At 39.2% G+C, this 21,920-nt stretch overlaps 1 protein-coding gene across 2 annotated transcripts in view; it reads right to left on the minus strand.

Moving 5' to 3' along the window:
* The window catches only part of DOK6 (docking protein 6), a 299,546-nt gene that overhangs the window by 70,018 nt on the left and 207,608 nt on the right, over positions 1-21,920 (minus strand). The window lies entirely within an intron of this gene.

Consider the following 21,920-nt stretch of genomic DNA (forward strand, 5'->3'; position numbering starts at 1 on the left):
GTTCAAGAACCTGGGAAAGTATAAATTCACAGGAATTTACTTTGCAGATGTCTACATGTAAGGTGAATAGTGGGAAATGAGATAAGATCTCAGGGGATAAATATTTCTTGACTGAAATTAAAAGGCTTCAGGGCTACAGTCCATTAAAAATACAGTCTTCATGTGCTCCATGGAAATTTACAAATTGTACAAGAGTGCATATATCTTCTTATTCACATCCAGTTTATTTCCATGAAACGTGGGCAGGAAACATACAAGCTGCATGAGAGGTCTGCTGTCCCAGCCCAGGATTTCCTCTCCCCCATCTAGGATTCGCCCCCTTTCCCTTGCTGCCCCTCACTCCTGGAACCTTCTTCCCCCATGAGCAAGGGCCATCACTTCTTTAACCAGCTTCAAAACGGAGTTGAAGACCATCCTGTTCAGAGAAGCGTTCCCAGACATTGCGTGACTGTCACTTGCTATCTGATGTTCTTTTTGTTGCCTGTTTTATTGAACCATTTCCTTTATTGCTATGTGTTTTATTTGTATTATCCTATCATTTCTTAGATTGTACGCCATAAGCAGGTTTACTCCTTTATATTTTTTTGTTTTTATGTACAGCGCTGTGCGAATCTACAGCGCTACATAAACAAATAATAATAATAATAATAATAATAATAATAATAATAATAATAATATCAACATCCAGAGTGAAAAAGGGGAACACTCCCAGGTGAACGCCTATGGAAATATAATTATGCTAGTGCTATACTGTTTCAGTAAAAGGAAAACAGCAGAAGTATGAAAGGAAAATAAAAATACAGTGCAAAGCATGGTGTATCTACTGGCAGGGTGGGGCAGTCAATAAAGAAAAGGTTAAGGCCCATAAAAGTTCACAATAAGAAAGCTAGTAAAGGTTAACAAATAAAGATGGGACTGAAGCCAACAGAAGCTGAGCAGGAACTGCAATTAATCACAGCAGCACATCTTGACAGCAGACAAGCCCTAAAGGTGAAAAAAATGTCACAGAAGTAGGGATGCCCTGTAAATCAGTGATCACACAGAATAAAGAGGAACATGAAGAACATAGACTACGTAAAGGGCAGCAGAAAGAACACACAGATTTCACACTTTAATATTTGCCCTGTTCTAGATTTGATTTAGTTGTTATCAATTTGCTTCCAGTATTACTGATAGTATGGAGTATTCCACAGAGGATAAAATGTTTTAGAGCTTCACACCAAGGTTCTCCCCACATGATATATGCCTGAAATTTGAAAAGAATGGATAAAAATGTATCTTGAAGGCAGGACTTAACTCCTGGCTATTTGTTTCCTTTTGTTCTTCCTGTTTTGGCTATGTGTGCCTTTTCGTAATCAATCATTTTGTGGAATTCAGTTCACAAATTCATAGATACATCAGTGGTTGACATCAAGCTGATACCAGCTGTGGATCATATATGGAGAGATGGGAGCACCTGCCTGGAAGACTGTTTTACATCTGTCTCTGTGTAATTTGATTAACAGTGTTGGAAGTAAACACCAAAATCTCTCTTTAGGAAAGCATCAGACAATAAAACTAAGACAGCTTCCCATATTTTGCTAAGCTTCACTATTCCTAATGGAAATTCTACTGTCTCTGCAACTGTACAGCTGGCTATTCAACAGGAACCCTCCCCCCTCCCCTATCTCATTTTTTTGTATTTGTGCTTCCAGTGCTTCTAGTGAGAAAAAGCAAGAGTTGATCTCAGGGAATTGTTCAATTTCTAGTCTTTCTTTATAAGTTCATACATATGCCAACTTTCACTCCACACACAGCATGGTCTGAAGAATCAGCCTATCTTCCACTATTCTGTGAGATCACTTAGGGAGTCAGAACTTCCTCCCTGACTGAAGGAATGGAGGAGGAATGCCCAAAGAGAAACTCCACACCAAGCATGGTCAAAGTAGAATAAGCTTCTCCTCCAAGTTCTGTAGTCAAAGGGAGCACCAGCTGACAATGGGATCTGCAATGGCTATCATAGTTTGGTTTTGATGATAAGATTTTCTTTTTCCTGTTAGAATACCAGTTCCCTACCATTTATAATTTGTGCTAATGTTTCTAAAAATTATTATTATTTTTTCTTTCCTGGTTGTTCTGCTTCTCTCATCAAGTCATTTTCAACAGAGGCTGCAACTGCACAACAGGAATAATGCAGTGTGACTCCACTTTAATTGTTTAATTTAATTTAATGGGATTCTGGGTTTTGTAGTTTTATGAGATATTTAGTCTTCTCTGTCATAGAACTCTAGTGCCAAAAACAAACTACAAATACCAGAATTTCATAGCATTGCAGTCCAACTGCATTATTTTTGCAGTGCAAATGTAGCCAGAATCTGTGTCTTGAAGCATGTAGACCAGAGGGTTACGGAAACAATAGACTGAGATATTTCATCAAAAGTTTGAAGTGAAACATACTATATAGCTTTGTAAAACTTATAAACTTATTTGATCAGAATCCTGGTTCTCCTGATAAACAAGCCTACAGATATATAGGTACACAAGCCCATGGGCCAGATAATGCACTTTAATGGAAAGCGTGTACAGAGAAATTTGTAAAAGTACCTACATCTATGAGATTAGTTCACCTCTAGATTAAGATAATTATATAAAGTAACAATATACTACAGTAAAAAGTGTGCATTATTTTGAGGGGAATTTAGGTTTTCTTAATGCTACAGTAATAAGCACTTTTCCCACTGGATTTCAGTGGAAACTACTTCTGAATTAACATAGATATGATTGGTCTACATACATGACTGATGTCAAGCAATCTTAAGAAAACATTTTCTTCCTTTGCACCCAAATCGAGGATAAGAGGAATTTTTTTTATTTGCACAAACTGAAGTATATCAATGAATCTTGTTTTTATTCTATGTATGAACTGGAATAAATTCACATCTGAAGAACAGAAAAGAACAAGAGACTCTTTCTGGAGATAGACTCGGGGTGAAACTGATAGTGGGTAAGGAGCAGCTTGTCGCCTCTCTTTTACATACTGGGTTGGGGATGCGGTAACTGCATGTTATGCCCCCAACCCAGCCTTTTCCCAGTGCAAAAAGGAGCTACCGAAAGCCACTCCTTTTTGCACTGGAAAAAGGGTGCCTTTGCTGTGGCAGCAGCATTTTTTTCAGTGTTTCTTCAGCACAGCATGTGTAAACATTGTGCCACCAAAACAGCATGGATCCACTGTACATGCAGTTGGTCATGTGGCTTCCCAGAGGACTGGGGATGTGCTGCTGTCTGATGCCACACACCAGTCCACAGGAAAGCCAGCTCTTTTTGACCATCTGTTTTACTCCTTAGTATGAAAACTAAAGAAGAGTTATTCAAAGCAAAGTTATTCAAGAGTTATTCAAAGTTTTTATTACACAGCTGTTGGTCAATTTGAAATGACATTTCTCAATCTGGTTTTAAGCGGGCAGATGTTAACCTTTGCACTGTTGAAAAAGCTAATAACTGAAAGCCATGCCAACTTAGTGTGTGTGCATGTGTGTGTGTATTTTAAAACTCCTATCAGTAAAGTAAATGGTGGTACATAAAGAAAAGCAGATTCTGGAAGGTGGCTAATGTAGCATGTAACGCTGCATTAAGATGACAATGTCAGAGCTCGTATTTTATGTTTTTATGGGTTTATTCTGTATGTATATTTTTATTTGGAAAATAATATCATACTCATCCAGACTGACTGGAGAGTCACATATTTTGTTCTTGTTCTTTCCAAATTTATCCTGTGTTTAAATAAATCAATTTCATTCTGGGTTAAAATAAGCCAACCTGACATCAAAAGTCCCTGATCATATAGTGGGCCCTTGGTATCCACTGGGATTTAGTTTCAGGATCCCATGAATACCAAAATATGTGGATGCACATATCCCATTAAATACAATGGGATAATAAAATGATGTCTCTTATATAAAATGGCAAAATCAAGGTTAGCTATTTGGAATTTATATTTTCTGAATATTTTCAACTTATGGATGTTATAGATAAAGAAACCATGGATATGGAGGGCTGACTGTACTGGGAACTGACAGATATTTTGGGGTAATATGTATAGATCTCCAAATTAAAACCGGAAAAACAAAAACAAGATCTGGGACTTTCTGGTCTTTTTAATCGTTGTCTGTTTTTAACTTTTTATTTTTAAAACATGCATGGTCAATTGGCAAATTATAGGCCATACATACATTTCCATCAAAGACATACCTCCTAGCCAGTGTCATGTAGCTACTGGGTGGCGGGATGGGGGCAGGCAAAATGAGGATATTGCTCCCTCCGAGTAAGGATTCATTCAACCAGCACTCTTGAAATTTTCCTTCACTTGCCAAATTTCTAGTACTGCAGCAATTTAAAACTTCAATTAGGCACTGGAAATACATTTCGGATATCCAAAGAAAAGGGGTGGGTAAAGTTATCAAGAGAATGTGAATAAGGGAAATATGAGAGTTCTGGTATTAATGATGTTCAATATCTCACTCTATGAGAGGCTAGAAATTAGGATGGGTATGAATCTCTGGAAAGGCTGATGAAGTCTAGCCCCAGAGATAGGCTTCCCTTCAGCACTGTAAAATCTGAGGGGACCATTTCAGAAGTGGCTCCAAATTCTTGGGTGCTCTGTTTTGTTATGGTATAATTTCCCTTGTTTGGTGGTTTTCCCAATGGAGATGGAGACTAGAGCAACAGTAGCAGAAAAGTCAGAGTGAGTATGACCCAAAACAGGCAAAAATCTATCTGGATGTGGGACAGTAAAGGTAGCAAAACAAGCTTTTTTGGCTGATACTATTGCTTCTGTGAGGAACTGTTCAACAAAACTGTTCTGAGTCATTAGGGATCTGGTCCAGAGGTGAATGTAAGCCATTCAACAGCTCACTCTGAAGAATATGTCCACCATTTTAAGAAGGTATTTGTTGCAGAAATTCCAGAGGGTAATTTTATTTCCAAAAATAAATAAATAAATAAAAATAAAAGGTGGGAGAGGGTTTTTTTTTTTGAGGCACCATTGATAAGATTCTTCAGATCAAAAAAGTAGGAGCAGAAAACAGGAGGCTCCCTGTATTTTGGGGGGGTCATGAGATATGGACCCAGGCAACATCCAGAATACTTCAGCTGGTTTGTAATAAGATATTAATGCATCCCAAAAAGGATTTTTCAAAAACTATCAGATATTCATTAAAAACCCTTATTAAACTTATCTATATTACATGCCGCACTGAATAATAATATAAACAAGCAAACAAAAAACAGGATGGGGAAGTTAATTATATATGCAATTTTAATGATGCACACACCTTTTCCAGAGATGCAAGCAGTCAAGCAAACTAAAATATTGTCAGACAATTAATTCTCAGATTGATAAAATCCCATGCCAAGTGATGAATTATATATATGATTTAGCACTTCTTGACAGTGCTTTCACTCATCAGGAGCAAAATAACACACACGCACACACACTTATACAAAAATAGTTTTCCCCCCACAACATACTATGCAATGACATGCAATGTACACCATTGATTTTTAAACCAATGTAGCAATAGAAAATGAGGTCAATGAGATTACATATGGTTTTATTGTCTCATTGTAGTGCTTCATTAAGCTAAGATGAGTTATTAGCATTATCCAACTTCTGCAAGAGGGATGATAACACCACTCTTCAAAATTTCACCAGGTATGTTGTGCTGGCATAACCTTTTGTTAAGCTACTATCACATACTCTTCAGAGGTGATTTTTTTTTTCTGAAGAGAAAAAAAGACACAGGTCAACCAGCACCCTTCATCAGTATCACAGCTAATTAATTTCTTTTAAATTCAGCAGCAGCAGCTACTGCTGTTGCTTATGTTAGCAAGCAACAAATCGGTGAACAACTGATTTTACTGCTGACAACAAGAATTGAAACACAATTTTTTTCTAGGAATCATGTGGTGTGAATTAGGAAGAATGGAATGGTCTCAAGACATCCTCTTAGATGTGGGCATATCCTGCTACTGCTCTTGCAATAAACAAAACATACATTTGATGCAATCAACCAGTTCCTTGAACACTCCATTGAATAGCAATTCAAAAGTCACTACAGATTAGGAAAAAACAACAACAACCGATAACAGTGATTGGACTTTACCTAAGCAGCTCAGATGCTTAACTAGAACAGACAGCAGGGTTTTTTTGTAGGTTTATTTTGGGATCAAAATACTCAGAAGGACCCAATTCAACATAGACAATAGATTTTGTACTAGATGACTGGAAAGTATCAGCTTTTCTGTCATGTCAGATCCAATCACCAAGGTTAAAATGTATGGCTGGTGATGTGTTCAAAGGTCAAAGATTATGAACAATGCACAAGTATGTAAGGCACTCTCATTTGTCAGCAAGAGTATTAATTAGGAACTAGGTTATGTAGCTATTTACAATGAAAAGTGTTCGATTAACTATCTACTTATGCCTTTTCCTTACCAGGACTAGAATGAATATTTTGGAAATTGTTTTATAGTTTTTTTTTGTGTGTAGCAAGCTATTGAACTGCAAGTTTTACCATCTATTATAGTCTAGATATTTCATTGACTAGGACCTAGGTGGTTAAGTACCCTTAGGTCCAAAACTCCATTCTTCCAGGTTGGTTGTTGGATCCTTTGGAACAGGAACTAGTAGAGCCCTTCATGAACTTTGGTGTGTTCCTGTATCCCTTGATTTTCCTCTGGTCTTGACTTCTATTTTCCATCCAAATTCATGCTGACTTTGATATATTCTTATTAATGAAGATGCTATCTGTGCCTGTGTCATGGCTGTGAGTATCTTGCGTATTTATAGAGCAGTTTCACTTGCTGAGCCAGACTTTGATTTCCTTTGAATATTTTATTCTGCCTCTAGGAGGGTGGAGGAAAACATGGTAAACATGATAGAATGGCACAGGTATGGCATTGAAATTGCTTTTTCTGTGTGTATCCTCTTTGGGGGGGAAATAGTGCATATCTTTTTGCATTCGATTCCTGGTCCAATGTAATGATTTTCTATATTCAATAACATTGTTATACAGGGCATTCTTCTCCTTGTTAGTACATTTCTCATTGATTCTTTGCAAAGTAAAAGATGCCTAGATGTACCAATCTTCTATAGAATGAGAATGAAATGGTCTGGGTAAATGGAATGAGCAATCACTCTATAACTTCCTTGCATATTACAGCAGCTGTGCTATCAGATGTCAGCAGATGCCAAGTAATGTGTGTGGCAGTCTCAGATACTGACTATACCTGACAGATGACAGATGCCCATGGAGAGTCTCTCGATCATTTATGCCACAGATAACCTTATCGCTCAACCTGTCCTGCCTTCAGCCATGGCCCTAATTCCCAAAAGCAGCTGATCAGTACAAGGCCTTAGTTATCGTCTCTGGTTCCATAGTTTAGGCCTATGTAGCATTCAAATCTTACATTAGCAGGGTAGAATGCCATGCAGCACTGTTTGCTTCTTTCTACACGTTTCTCATGCAAGGAGAATCATTTAAAGAACATGTATGGAGGGAAAGAGAAATACTATGACTTATCATAATGGAATAGCCATTATTAAATTACACCACATTGCTCGGGTATTTGTAACACTGTTTGCCACTATAGGAAAAGAAGTATTAGTACCTTCAGTCAAGCTGCATACAAATGCTACTACAGGTTGAGTCTGCCTTACCTGAAATTCCAAAATCCAAAATATTTCAAGATATAAAATTTTCCACATGGATGACTGAGATAGTGACACCTTTGCTTTCTGATGGTTCAATGTACACAAACTTTGTTTCATGTGCAAAATTATTTAAAATATTTTCTATACATATTCTGTTATTCTTTTTTGTTAACTGCCCTTGAGTCAGCCCCAATTCATGGAGAACCTGTGGATGAGATATCTCCAAGATTTCCTATCCCTGCCCTGGTCAGGTCTTTAGGATTCAGGCCTGTGACCTCCCTGATTGCATCTGGCATGTGATCTTCCTCCTTTATTACTAGCCACTAACTTCCTTAGTGTACGTGCTCAAGCTGCAGGGAGCGTGTGGGGTGCAAGGGGTGGCACGTCCCATTCAAATGAATGGGGCGCGCACCCATGGCATATGCATGAACCCCATTCATTTGAATGGGGCTCAAGCATAGACAAAATTTGCCTTACGTGGGGGGTGGGGTGGGTCCGGAACGGATCCCCTACATAAGGCGAGGCTCTGGGTCATGATATGGCCAACTCATGATACGGCCAACTATGATAGCCTCAGTTTCATCATCTAGCCTTTTCAGGCTTGATCTGTTTGTCCTTTTGGCTGCCCATGGTATCCTTGGCACTCTTCTCTAGCACATCTCAAATGAGTTGATTTTCTTTTTGTCCACTTCCTTCACTGTCCAGCTCTCACATCCATACATGGTAAAGGGGAATATAATGGCTTGGACGATTCAGATTTATTGGTTGTATACAATTACTTTCAAGCTAAAGTGTACAGGAAACATATATGAATGTCATGTTTAGATTTGAGTCCCATCCTCAAGATATCCCACTAAGCACATGCAAATATTCCATAATCCCAAAAACTCAGAAATCCAAAACACTTCTGGTCCCAAGCATTTCAGAGAAGGGAAACTCAGCCTGTATTGAAATGGAACAATATACTGAATTGCAGAATTGGAAGGGCCATCTAATCCAACTCCCTGACAATGCAAGAATCCACCACTAAAGTATTCCCAAGAAGTGGGCAATCTCCATTTAAAAACATCCATAGAGTGAACATCCATCACTCTGAGTCTATTACACTGTTGAAAATCTGTTACTGTTAGGATGTTGTTGCTAATATTTAGTCAGAATCTCATTTTTTTGTTAATTTGTATATATTGGTTTGGCTCTTCCTCCTGGGGCAGCAGAAAACAAGCTCATTGTTCTATGTGACAACCTTTCCTATATTTGGAGGTAGCTATCATTTTGCCTTCCACTCTTCTCTTCTCTGTTGTTCCTCATAGGGTTTGGCTTTCAGAACTTTTTCTAACTTGGTTAACTTCCTAAGGACATGTCTATATAGTAAGTAGCATTGCCTAGAACTGGTAAAGTCTGACTAAAGAAGAATAAAATACCTTGATCTGGACAATATAATTATGTTGAAGTAACATAGGAGTGACTTCTTTTTTTGCTGCCTCATCATGTCAACAATGGGGTCTGAATGTAAAACATCATTAAAGACCTATCTTCAAGCTTATAGTATACCAGGACACCAAGATCTTTTTCACTTGTATGGTAGCACCCATCTTATATTTGTGCCTGTGGGGTTTTTGTGCACATGTAGTACATTCTTTTTATCTCTGTTGAAATTATGTGTGTGTGTTCTAGTTCAGCACTCCAATCTATTAAGGCAATCTTAAATATTGATTTTGCCTTCTAAGGTATTACCCATTTCTCCCAGTTTTGAATGACTTGCACATTTGATGATAAACAAAGTGCTGCTCAGGAATTTGAGAGGCATGAGCCAAGGGAAACTAGACACAGTAAAAAAAGAAATGGAATGCATAAACGTAGTAATACTAGAGGTAAATAAGCTAAAATGGAGAGGAATGGGTCATTTCCACTCAGATAACTACACAGTGTTCTGCTCAGGAAATGAAAAGAAAAAAAGAAATGAGTGGATTTCATAATCAAGAGAGAAGTAGCAAAGATAGTCAACAATACTAGTAAATATTAATATTAATAATTATTAATACTTAATAATTGATACTGATTAATAATTATTAAAATAATAGTATTAACAACAACATTAATAACAATGACAATGATAATGTCTCACTCATTTCTCCCTAAGGTTGAAGGTGGAGTACAACAAAGATGAAAACACATAAAAACTTTTAAACACCCTAGGTTAAAACACATAAAAAGAGAACATACTAAATTTATCCAACATAAAATTAATAGTTCAAAATTGACAAAGGGCTCAAGCAGATGGGCAGGAAAAAGCAGTCAGAGGTCACTGTATCCACGATCACCTGGGGACCAGTGCAACCGCATGGCCCACTCTTAAAGTGGGCCACCGTCATGGTCCCAAACAGGCCGCTGGCAAGGAGCTCTTTTTTGCACTCCTTTTTTGATGGCCCTGGGCCACCACAGGCACCCTCAGGACCGCTTCTGGCTGCTCAAGGGGCATGTGTCATATGCACACCCCACTCGCGAAACAGCTGGAAGCTGTTCTATCTTGCCCATGTGTTTCAGGCCATAGTAGGTCTGCCAGAAAACATAGGTCTTTAATGCTGTTTTACATTCAAGCAGCATGTTTAGCTGTCACATCACCCCTGGCAGGTCATTTCATAGTCTAGGAGCAGCCAATGAAAATGTCCTCTGGTTGACAGCTGCCCATCTAATTCTGCCTAATTGAAGTAAATGTTCCCCAGAGGACCTGAGTGCATGGGGTGGATTATACAAGATCTAGAATTGTTAGTCAATTATTTTTATTAGTTTGGAACCAGAGAAATAGACTTTCTTGGCACCTCTTTACTTTGATATTTCATTTTACACTCACCACCCAAGCCTTCTAAGGATCAGAGGTGTGCCATAATATTATGCATGTGAAGGGGAGGGAATGGAATATTGGAGACATCCCCCTCTTGCATGTTAGCTGATTACCGCAGTGACAGTGCTCCTTGAAATGCCTCCCTGGATCCAAGCTATAATTCACTGTTTCGTTATTTTTGTTGTTGTTAACTGACCTCAAACGATCTCAACTCATGACTGCCCTGTGGATGAGACATCTCCAATACTACCTGCCCTCCACTACTGTCCCCAGTTCTTGCAGATTCATGTCCATGGCCACCCTGATGGAGTCTGTTCATCTAGTGTATGATCTTCCTCTCTTTCTCTTCCCTTCACCTTTCCTAGCATTATGGTATTTCCTAATGAGCCATGTCTTCCCATGAGATGGCAAAAGTATGACAGTCTCAGTTTAGTCATCTTGGCTTCCAAAGAGATCTCAGACCTAATCTGTTCTATGACCCATTTGTTTGTCTGATTTAGCTGTCCCAGGTATCCTCAGCACTCTTCTTCAGCATTACATCTCAAATGAAGGTTTTTTTTTCCTTAATTGTCCAGCTCTCACATCTATCCATGGCAGTAGGGAACACAATTGCTTGTACGATTCTAATTTTCCCGCTTAGTTGTATGTCTTTGCTCTTGAAGATCTTTTCTAGTTCTTTCATAGCTGCCATCCTCATTCTTAGTCTTCTGATTTCTTGACTGCAGCCCCCATCTTGTTTGATCCAAGGTACAGGAACTCTTTTACTATTTATATTTGCATTATTTGGTCCTAATACTGTAAAGCACTGAATTTCTAATCATTTTGAACTGTAAACACATACATATTCAGATTCAAAAATGTGTTCTTCCTCATGTTGTTGCTCTTGTTTAACTTTGCTGAGGTGCAATTGTTCCTCACTATTAAGTAGCCTGAAGTAATATTAATTAAGTGCATTAAGCAGTAATTAGGGCTACTAAGTTTAAATTGACTTTCACCTTCACTTCACTGTCATTTATACAAATAGGGAGATTTAGAAGCTGCTTAATACAGAAGTAGTACATTTTGGATGATTAAATTATTACAATATTTGTATATGTTTTATTTATTCCCTATTTTAAAAATATATCTGCAGACTCATTTTGAGCATTTCATCTCATGCAAACTGCATAGTGGATATGATGACCCTGCATTTCTCTATTCATGTATGTATAGTAAAGCTTATATCCCTTCTTGTGTTTTTTACACCACTCATGGTAGCTTACAACAATTCACAACAGTAACAAAGTATTAGAACATTACAGTACTTAGTAATACAATTACAAATTAACAACAATATAATAAAATCAGAGAGTACTATAAGCATTAAACTTACACAGCAAATGCTTATTTAAGTAGAAACATTCTTATCCATCAACAGTGTCTGTCAGACTAGGTGTCAATCAAAGCTGCTGAAGCATGAAATTCCAGAGAATAGGCATGGCTATTGAGAAAGCCCTTTTTATTTCCCCCATTACTCACACTACTACCACAGCTGGGACACAGAGAATGGGGTTCTCCTTAAAGGAGATACCAGGGCACGGGCTGGTTGGCATGGGAAGGGATGCTCCCTACAGCATCCTTAACCTCATCCATTTAGGGATTTAAAGTTATCACCCATACTTTTAATTGTGGCAACCAGTGCATTTGTTGCAGGATAGGTGCAATGAGATACCTTAAATGAGTTCCCATAAGAATTTTCACTGCTGCATTCTGGGCCAACTTTAATTTCTAAAGATCTTTCAATGCTGACCCCGTGTTGAGTGCATTAAAGTTATAAATTCTAGTTGCAACTAAGGCATTTGTCACCATGGACAGGTCTGACTTCATCAGAAAAAAGATGTTGTTGGTGAACTTGACTAATCTGGGTAAAGCCACTTCTAATTATATTTGCCATTTGACCACTGCAGATGCAAAACCAAGTGTCAAAATACCTCTCCCAACTTTTGCACATACTTCAAGGGGAATATGACCCCATCCAAAGTATGTTGGGTTCCTATCTCAGAAATTGTGTCTTCTCTCTTATCTAGATTAAATCTCACTTTATTATCCCTCATCCATTAGCCATTACTGTCTCCAGATACCATTTCAGAACAAAATCAACTTCCCTCTTTATACCCGAACAAGAAAAAACTGCATGTCAACTGTAATTGGTCACATAGAACTGTATGGCACAGAACAGTCTGACATCTTTCTATTAGTACTCCAAATTCATAGACAGTCTCACCCAGTAGATGTTGGGGTGGGAGGACAAGAGCAAATGCTGGAAGATATGCACTAATGGTCAGAGTTAAACAAAAGTCCCCCAATATCACTTTCTCAAAACAGCCCTTAAGAAAGGATCAAAAAGGTTGTAAAGCAGCTCCCAAGTCCATCCCCATCATGCAGTCCAGAAATATACCATAGCTGATGGTTTCAGTGCCCCTAAGATGTAGAACTAATAGACCTCCTGCCTAGTTCTTGCTAAAGATAATTTACCAGGAAAATCAAACTAGCGTCTGTATCAAATACTAGATCTGAAGTGAGACTGAAGTGGATCTAGAAGAAACTAATTCATTTCATTCAAGAAACAGAACTGAGATATGATTAGAATCATAAACATATTGGCCAAGAATGGCAAATTGGACACTGGTTGGATGTTTTAATTCCTCCTTCAAAAAAGCACATGTATTACTTGTTGTCGTTGTTGTTGTTACTTGTTGTTGTGTACTTATGGTGACCCTAAGCCTAATTTGAACCTAATTTGTTCAGAAGGGGGATTGACAGAGGAAGACTACAACTCTGAAGACCAGGGTTTGAATCCCTGCTTGGTTGTGGAAACACATTGGGTGACAATGGGCAAGGCACACACACTCAGCCCCAGTCTTCCTCTGGGACTGGGTGTGTGTGACTTGCTCACGGTCACCCAATGGGTTTCCACAACCACACAGCGATTCAAACCCTGGTCTCTAGAGTTGTAGTCCAATGCTCAAGCCACTACACCACTGACATAAAGAACAATAGTGACCAGAAAATGATCCACACACAAAATGAATGTAGCTTAACTTGCACTGTTTCTCAGGGGATCACATTTAATCTACTTATTTCCCCCTCTTCCTAGGCTCCCTATCTCTGAAGCCTTGGATAGGAGATACAGGGAAAAACACACCCCGATGTCCAATTGTGTTATATAATTCCAGTTATCTTCTCATTGTCTACACAATAGTGAGAGGTGAGAGGGCAGAAGGCTGACCACCCCCGAAGTATAATTCCTGGCATCCTCTGCTCTCAAACAGGTTTTTCTCTTCGTGACACCAAAGTGAAGTATTATAAACTGTTAGCTTCTCAAGATGAGTGTTATATAAAGATGCTGTGCTGTGCAATTTGTGCAATTACGTACCTTTTGTTTCCTCATACTGATCCCCCAGTTCCTGTAAATGAGCACAGCCAGGAAATCAGAGCTAAAGAAGCTCCAATGTGCTCCTTAATTAAACATAAGAAACCTCTAAACACTTGACTTCTGAGAATATTTGAGAGCTTCCCCCCTTCCATTCTTGAAGTATTTCTGTGATGCTTTCCAGTTCAATTCCCATAGTGATTTACATCAAAAGATAATAAACTAACAGTTAAAATGAAAAGTGAACAAATCAAACAAAGCATAATAAATGCAAGGACTAAATGCAAAAAATTTAAAAATAAATCTTTCAATCGAAGCAGTGTTAACATTTCTCCTCTAAAAAGCCTGGGAAAACAAAACAAAACAAAACCTTCACTGAAACCAAAATATAGTTAAGTAGTCATCAGGCAAGGCTCATAGGGAGTGGGATATCTACTCATGGAGGTTTTCTACCTTGTAGACATCCCCATTCCCTCTCAGTGCCCCACACTACATCCTATCCTATCCCATTCCTCAGAGTCCATCAATCCCTAGAAAAGTATTTGGTGGACTGGGGGGAGAGGAGGGGTGGGGAAGTCAGCTTCTCTCCTAACCAGCTTCTGCCCCAGTATGTGTACAATTATCCAGAGTTAACTCATTCTATACAAGACAGACATTTTAAAATCAAGTATATGCTATTTTAAGTTGAGCCCCCCCCCCCCCCCCAGTTTACTAAAGTAGAAAATTCAAGTGCTTATTTTAGAATCATTTAGGACAAGGGCTCTGAATTAATGCCTTACATTGATGTCAAAGGAGGAATCAGGGTTAAACACAGCTTAACTCTCCCACAAGAAAATCAGTGAGACTTAAAATTGTTTAATCCTGGCTGTGTATTTCTGAAATTACATCTCAGAAACAAGCCTGTGGTTTTTCAAATTAGATGTCAAACACTGGCCACCTTTTGCACTGACTTCTTAATTTAGCTATTGAATGACTTCACACATTGCTGGTCATATGATACTATTTGCTTTCATTGTTATTATTCAAACCACTGGAAAAGAGATTCCATCTAAACATGACGAAAAATGTCCTGATGGTAAAAGCTGTTTGACAGTGGAATATGCTGCCTCAGAGTGTGGCAGAGTCTCCGTCTTTGGATGTTTTAAAACAGAGGCTGGATAGCCATCTGTTGAAAGTGTTCAAATCATGTATTCCTGCATGGCAGCGGTTGGACTGGATGGTCCTGGTGTTCTCTTCCAATTTGATGATTCTATGAATAATGTGTAAAGTAGTTATCATTGTTCATTATGTTAATCATGACACGTTATCTCCTCAAGTAGTAACATAACTTAACCTAATGTGTTATCATCTCTGAGCAAAAAGAAAAAGCTTGGGAAAAGAAAAGAAAACGATGGCGCAGTACAGACCGCCAAGAAATGGCGGCCTGCTGGCACCTGTTTTTGCTTCGGAGGGATGGTGCAGCCTCCAAACTGCATGTCATCACTCCAGAGTAAAAAGAACCCAGAAAACCTACGTTCTTTTTGCGCCACCACTGTTAAGTTGTGAGTGTGCCAATGGCACACCCATGACATAACTGGCACAGTACGATGTGCAGACGCTATGCGTCCATTACATCATAATGATGGTGCCCATGTATATGGGATGCAACCATTATTGCACCACTGGCACATACTAGGGTTAGGGACCGTGTGGTTGCCGTGTGGTCCCCAATCCTAGTATTGGCGCTGGTACGCCACTTGTTGGTGGTGTGTACCGCACCTATGTCATATTGACTCTTCTTTTTTAAACCAAGCAAGGATTCCTTAACTTGAACATAGGAATGCACTTACGCTAGTTGTTACTATAGGATTTTTGGCTCAGGATGAGTTCTGCTAAACATACTGAATCAATTGCAAAAGTTTTGTTCACATTTTAGCAAGTAACACACAAATGGACTTCTAATACTATATACAGCCAGTGATGTTGAAGGACTAAGCTGTGGTTTGTGAACTGCATTTTCTATGGCTATTTTTAGGGTAATTCTTATGTCTTTCCTTTTTTGGCCATGAAGCCATTAGATAGATTCACAGTCATGAGCCATGAAAAGAACAGATTCTTGCTTTGAACAGCATTGTGATTTGAAAAGAGGGAAGAGAAAAAAGTCTATAGCCCTTGGTAAGCCTTCAAAATGTGAGATAAAGGCTCTGACCCCAACCCCTAATGAACAACCTACAACGTTCATTATAAGGTTTGTAGAAAGTCCACATAGGCAGCTGTAAAGACAGGCATGCCAATCATTCTCAGAGAATCTCCCACAAGAAGACATGGAACTGAGAGTTATGCTCCACCTGTCTGAAGTAAGATCTTGACCTATCTATGCAAATATTGGCTAGAGTTGTAAATTCTGCAAGGATTTTCTTGCTATAGCCCTTTGTTCCTCTGCCTGTCCATTCCTACAGGCTGACAAATTCTCTGGCACAGTACAGCATTGTAGCAAGGCACTTAGTAGGAAGGGAAAATTCAATGCTGCTATTATTTAATAATTTATATTTCTTATTTTCTGGTATCAAACACTCCAAACTGCTACATTAATTCTAAACACCACTATTAATAATAGATACTTTGTACAGTATATAATTCTAGAACAGCTTAGTTTAAAAGCTTTGCTTGCCTCCATTTCCTCAAATGAACTGAAAAACCTATTTGCAGCTTCATAAGATCTGTATGTCTAAGAACAACTTCTTTTAATATGATCATACTTTTAAAAATAAACTTAACATACTGGTTAGAAAAATCACATGTTACTCCTCTCTCTCTCTCCTTCTCCTTCTCTTTTAAATGAGTTAGAATAAAACACAGCTGGTTCATGAAAAATGAGCAAGAGACTGTTAAATTAAAAAGAAATTCCACTAGAAATGAAAAACTTTAATGAAGCTGGACAAGCAGAAGAAAAGAGAAACACAACTGACCTTTCATTTACCATTAGATATGAACAGAAATGACTCATATCCCTGCATGCTTACTGCACAGTATTCATGTGTAAATATTTTGAGTTAAATCCTGCAATTCCCTTTGAAGCATATTTTGTCTGCTTGCAGAGTTGACACATAATCCCATTCCATGCCATACTTGTACAATATTTGTCCATGCATCATGTGGAGATATGATCTTGAGAGTGTGCCACATATTCTTCAGAATGTTTGATACAGCTCACTGCATCTGCCTACACCTCCTTACCAAGTGAATATATTCATTTTGCTACTTTTCAGTAAAAGAAAATGCTCATGCTGGCCTGGGCTATTACATTATAGGTAATGCTTGGAAGCACAGCCTCTTCTCTACAGAACCAACAGGCATGAAACACATTTTGTTTGGCTCTACGTTCTCTCCTACTATTTCTGTCTGTCTATCTATCTATCTATCTATCTATCTATCTATCTATCTATCTATCTATCTATCTAATATTCAGTGACATTCAAACATACTCTTTCATTTACTGGGATTCAGAAGGGGAAAGTTGCTCAGAGCAAGGCTGAGTAAGGCATTAGCCTCAGGCTAAAGACTGTGGATGTCATGAAAATGCAGTATCTTCTTAGTTATTAAATTTGTGTATTGTTTTATTTTATTTTATTCTACCATGAGAGCTAGGCAGAGGTATCTGTAGAATATATATATATATATATATATATTTGCCTAATGTGCCAAAAGTTAGTTTTCCTAGTTCAGTGAAGACCAGGTCTGCTTATGCAGTATTAGGTGGAAGAATATAGTTCACAGAACAGGTAGAGGCTCACAAAGTGAATCCTCTTCTATTTATTTAAAAATGATATCTTGAAAAGAAAGAAAGAAAGAAAGAAAGAAAGAAAGAAAGAAATAGCACATACAAGATGGAGATTGTTTCTACTGAATTCCAATCTTCTAGTTTTTGACTTGCTGAAGATTTTCACATGACATCGTTGTATCGTTCCTTTATCATCCCAAAGTGTAGTGGAATCATCATAACAGATAGATGATTCCAAAAGATTTTCACATGAAGCTGTTAGTGTTCTTAAAACGTTGATATATCAGAATTCAGCAATAAATGATTACAAAACGATTTCAAAACAGCTGAATTGCTAAATTCTGATATATCAACATTTTAAGAACACTAACAGCTTCATGTGAACATCTTTTGGAATCGTCTACCTGTTATGATGATTCCACTACACTTTGGGACAATAAAGGAATGGTATAACGATGTCGTATGAAAATCTTCACTATGCTATGTTTGAGTCCTTTTTAAAAACAAAACAAAGCAAAAATTAGGGTATATACAAAAATGTAATCCCCCTCAAGCTGCAGTCTGAAGTGCCATAATCTGCTCTACCACCCTAGAAGTCTACTGCATAAGTACTGTGTAAAATCTCAAGCTCAGAGGATATTCATGAGCTAGCATTAAACACAACATTGAACCGAACTATTATGGACTATTTCAGATTAGTAGAATTCATTTCTCAAGCATTCAACTATTTAAAAGGTTTGACAGGTTTTTCCACTACTTTGCTACCAGAGTTAATTGACAGTTGCATCCCTGTCTATCCAAAACTTGCCTGGAGAACTAAGAAAGGAAAGCAGTTTTGTTTGATATTTGTTCCCTACAGGGGAAAATTTTTTTCCTGCTACAGATTGTTATGAAGTCTATGGTGTTTTTCATACAAAAAGATACATCAGCAATAATAACCGAGAACTTTGTAAAGAGACTGCTTTCTCTTTAATGTGTAGATAACCTGTGACACTTCAGTGTTTGGTCAGTCATGGAAACTGGCTGAAAAAGGTGCTATAAAACCTGAATACAATTATATGGAGAGAAGGGATTTTTACTTATTTCTGTGTTAGTGTAGCATACATGACTATTTTAACTTTTAGTTTCATTCCTATACAGTTGGCCCTCTGTTTTCATGGGGGATCTGTTCCGGATTCCATGTGTATGCGCCATTGCAAATAGTGGCAGTCGCCCGTCCATGTATATTCAAGGGCGTGGATCTGAAATCCGCGCATTAGGAGGGGTGACTGTATTTATTTTAAGAACTCTAAAAAATTTTTAAAAAATTACCCAAAATTAAAACAATTTCAGCCCTGTCAAAGAAAACACTGCTTGGTAAAAGAAAGAAATTCATGCCTCACTCCCCTGTCCCAAGCCTAGTTTATCAACTTATGTAAATGTCCAAATATAATTCTAGCCAGTTACAAGGTTACTGCTCAGATTTTATACTACTCTGAGTATGTCTACAAACCTATATTTACAGAAAAAAAAAAGAAACGAATGTAGTTTGGCAGGCAAAACAAGCATGAAAGAATAATAATAATAATAAAATAAAAATTTTATTTGTATACCGCCCTTCTTTCAATCAGGGCGGTGAACGGCATCCATCAAGACAATACAATACAATATAATCAACCCACAACAAATTACAATTTAAAATTACAGTTAAAACCAGTTCTGACCAGCATGACCACTGCTGTTGGAGGAGGGGAAGACTAACAGGAGCCTGTGTCTGGGAATGCGATCTTAAACAGGAAGGTTTTTAATCCCTTCTTGAAATGGGTTAGGGAGGTGACTGAGCGGAGCTCTCCGGGCAGCGAATTCCAGAGGGTTGGGGCCGAGATGGTGAAGGTCCTCCTGGCTGTGGAGGCCAATCTTGCCCCAGGGACCCTCAGTAGTTGCTGCCCAGAAGTTCTGAGTGTGCGGGGCGGATTGTATGGGGAGAGGCGGTCCTCTAGGTATCCTGGGCCCAAGCCATTTAGGGCTTTATAGGTCATAACCAACACCTTGTATTGCGCCCGGAAGCGAATAGGCAGCCAGTGCAGATCTTTAAGCACAGGTGTTATATGGCTGGCCCTGGATATGCCAGTGACCAGTCTGGCTGCCATGTTTTGTACCAATTGTAGCTTCCGGGTTTGGTACAAGGATTGCCCCATGTAGAGCGCATTGCAGAAATGCAATCGAGAGGTTACCAGAGCATGTACTACCGTTTCAAGGTCCCCCTGACCCAGGTAGGGACGCAGCTGGCGTATCAGCCGAAGCTGATAACAGGTGCTCCTGACCGTCGCATCCACCTGAGATGTAAGGTGAAGCGACGAGTCGAGGAGCACCCCCAGGCTGCGTACAGAGTCCCTCACGGGAAGCGTGCCCCCGTTCAGGACAGGTGGAACCACCGCCATCCCTGGCCCAGGAGAACCTATCACGAGTACCTCCGTTTTCTCTGGATTCAGACTGAGTCGGTTTTCCCTCATCCAGCCCATTACCGACTCCAGACAGGCCACGAGAGGAGAGACGCCATCCTCAGTCACTGCATCAGTCGGAGACATAGAGAAGATTATTTGGGTATCATCAGCGTACTGATAACCCCGCGCCCCATGTCTCCGGATGATCTCTCCCAGCGGTTTCATGTAAATGTTAAAAAGCATGGGAGACAGAATGGCTCCTTGAGGGACCCCAGATATAAGTGCCCTCTTATCGGAGCACACGTCTCCCAGCTGCACCATCTGGAACCTCCCAGAGAGGTAGGACCGGAACCACTGGAGCGCAGTGCCCCCGATTCCCACCTCTGCCAGGCGCTCCAGAAGGATACCATGGTCTATGGTATCGAAAGCCACTGAGATGTCCAAGAGCACCAACAGGAACACGCTACCCCTGTCGATGCCCAGACGGAGATCATCGACCAAGGCGACCATGGCCGTCTCAACCCCGTAGCCCGCCCGAAAGCTGGTTTGAAATGGGTCCAGATAATCCGTTTCATCCAAGATCGACTGAAGCTAGATAGCAACCGCCCTCTCGATCACCTTCCCTAAAAATGGCAATAGCGATACAGGCCGATAATTATTATGCATCAGGGGGTCGAGGGAGGCCTTTTTTAACAGCGGTTTTACAATGGCCAATTTCAAGCTGGATGGAAATTGCCCATCCCTCAAAGATGTATTTATAATCCGGTGCAACAACGAGGTTACCACCGGTCCCCCCTGAGCCGCTAGCCATGAGGGCCATGAGGGACAGGGATCGAGAGAGCAGGTTGTCCTCCGAACACTTCTAAGAAGTTATTGTTATGGTTGTGGCACCTAAACTGACAATGCAAAAACTAATTTCTTTAAGTCCATTTATACAGTATGTCCATAAAAGGGTAGCACAGTCTTAATTTTGAGTGTTTTCCTTACATTATAGTTTAAATGAGAATCCATGTGTGTGTGTGTGTATGTGCCTTCAAATAGCCAATAATGGCTTCCTGGCATGCTACACACATTTCAACACTATCTGACCCCCATCTTCATGGGGGTGCCCTTGACCTGTTCATCACATCATGCTCTGTTTCTCACACTAATCTACTCTCCTCATCTCTCTCTTTATTAAGTCTACAAAAGCTCATGCTGCCAACTTCTTTTTTAGTGTCAAAGGTGCTAAAAGGTCTCATTACTTCAAGTGGCCAGTTCACTTATGGCAACTTCATGAATTTCATAGGGCTTGTCAGTCCCTTCCTCTGAAATATAGCCTACGACACCTGGTATTCATTGGTGGGCTATCATCTAAGAACTAACCAGAGCTGGGCCTGCTTAGCTTCCAAGATCATATAGCATCTGGTGCCTTTAGAGTGTTTAGGCCCTGTAGTCCAATTTCAGGAATATTACCATATGGACACCCTGGTAACAGATAACAGACCCAAACACTTGGACCAAGATGTAGTAACAACCAATTGAGAATATAAACTGGAAAAGCCAAAGACATACCCCTAAATTTAGACAGAAGCCTTTACAAAAATCATAGAAACTTATGTTTCTTCCCCACCACCACTCCCTTCTCCTTTTGTGTCGTGTCTTTTTAGATTGTAAGCCTGAGGGCAGGGAACCGTCCAATTAAAAAGATCGTATGTACAGCGCTGTGTAAATTTACAGCGCTTTATAAATAAAGGTTAATAATAATAATAATAATAATAATAATAATAATAATAATAATAATAATAATAATA

Source organism: Sceloporus undulatus, chromosome 4, assembly GCF_019175285.1.
Source record: "Sceloporus undulatus isolate JIND9_A2432 ecotype Alabama chromosome 4, SceUnd_v1.1, whole genome shotgun sequence".
In the NCBI taxonomy this organism is placed as follows: domain Eukaryota; kingdom Metazoa; phylum Chordata; class Lepidosauria; order Squamata; family Phrynosomatidae; genus Sceloporus; species Sceloporus undulatus.